This window comes from Antechinus flavipes, chromosome 2, assembly GCF_016432865.1.
Source record: "Antechinus flavipes isolate AdamAnt ecotype Samford, QLD, Australia chromosome 2, AdamAnt_v2, whole genome shotgun sequence".
NCBI classification, from domain to species: domain Eukaryota; kingdom Metazoa; phylum Chordata; class Mammalia; order Dasyuromorphia; family Dasyuridae; genus Antechinus; species Antechinus flavipes.
Window position 1 is genome coordinate 454,479,728 of NC_067399.1, and position 1,581 is coordinate 454,481,308.

The following is a 1,581-nucleotide window of genomic DNA, read 5'->3' on the forward strand; positions in this document are numbered from 1 at the left end:
GGGCAAGTCACTGACCCTTTCTGGACCTCAGTTTCCTCATCTGCAACACAAAAAGATTGGATTAGATAACCTCTAAATCACCTTCTAGTTCTAAGTCAATGATCTTATGAGATCTGGTTATTGAAACATTTGGCTCTAAGCTACTCTCAATCATAATATAAGCTAGTCCAAAGGTTACTATTATAGTGAGTGGAGTAGGCCCAATAGAATGACATAGTCCTGGGCCAGAGCTTTGCTCACTGCTTTCCTTTCTTTTATAACCATTCTGAGGCACTTCATGGGGGGAGAAGGTGGCTTCCAAAAAATCTGGTTCTAAAAAAAAGCAAGAGTTCATATATACACAATTAACAATGTGCTAAGGTTGACTACTGCACCATCCCAGTCTATCATTCCAGACCACTGAGGCAGAGGGGTATAGGACAGATTGCATGAAACATATAATCTGAAGATTTTGGGGCTAAATCCTGTGTGACCATTTGTGGGCTGAGGGTTGGGGGAATGCCGCTCCATCTTCCTGAGATAGTTGGAAAAAGCAGATTATAGTTACAGAGTAATAGAGATGGGATAAATCCTGCATTGCTTACCTCATAGAGCTGTCATGATCAGATAATGAATGTGAAAATACTTTGAAAACTTTAAGGCTGTGCATATGACTACTGTTTAATTAGTAGTTAAAAAACCACTGAGAGAAGAACGGGGGTGTTTGGGACGTAAGCTAACAAAAATATGTGGGTTTCAGTTCACATATAATGAATACTCCCTAGGTATCTTCTACTTTCTCTGTCAGAATAAAAACAAACCAAAAAACCCCCCAAAATCCCAAATCTCACCAAGAAAAATACTCAAACTTCTGAATGAACCAGATTTTTTTTTTTTTTTTTTTTTTTGAGGAAAGGCTGTTATTCAATTTAGTTTAATATAATCAGTTGTTGAGTGGGATCTGTCCCAACACATTGTAAAGATACAGAAATGAATATTACCTGGTCTCTGACTTCAAGGATTTTATAGTCTAGTAGTCAGTCAACAAACATTTATTAAGCACTTATAATATACCTGGCATTATTTATAATTCAATTGTTACTCTTAATGACCTCATCTGAGGTTTTATGGCAAAAGTACTAACGTGGTTTGCCATTTCCTTTTCTAGAACATTTGACAAATGAGGAAACTGAGGCAAATAAGGTTAAATGATTTGCTTAGTTAATCCAGCTGATAAGTGTCCAAGGCCAGATTTGAACTCAGGAAGATGAATCTTTCTGATTCCAGGCTCTGGCACTCTGTCCACCTCACTACCCAGCTGCCTGTGCCTGTGCTTGTGGCCTCAGAGGTCCCTATGGGAAGTATAATTACCTTGTATAAATGGGTACCTTGGAAAAGGATAATGGAGATTTGGATTAATGATCATCTAGTTTCTATCTGAAGACCTCCAGAGATGAAGAGGTTAATTCATTCTACTTTGAGACAGAATTGTTAAGATTTTTTTTCTATTGAGTCAAAATCTATTTCTCTCTTTCTTTCTCATTATCTCCCTCCCTTCCTCCCTTCCTTCCTTCCTTCCTTCCTCCCTTCCTTCCTCCTTTC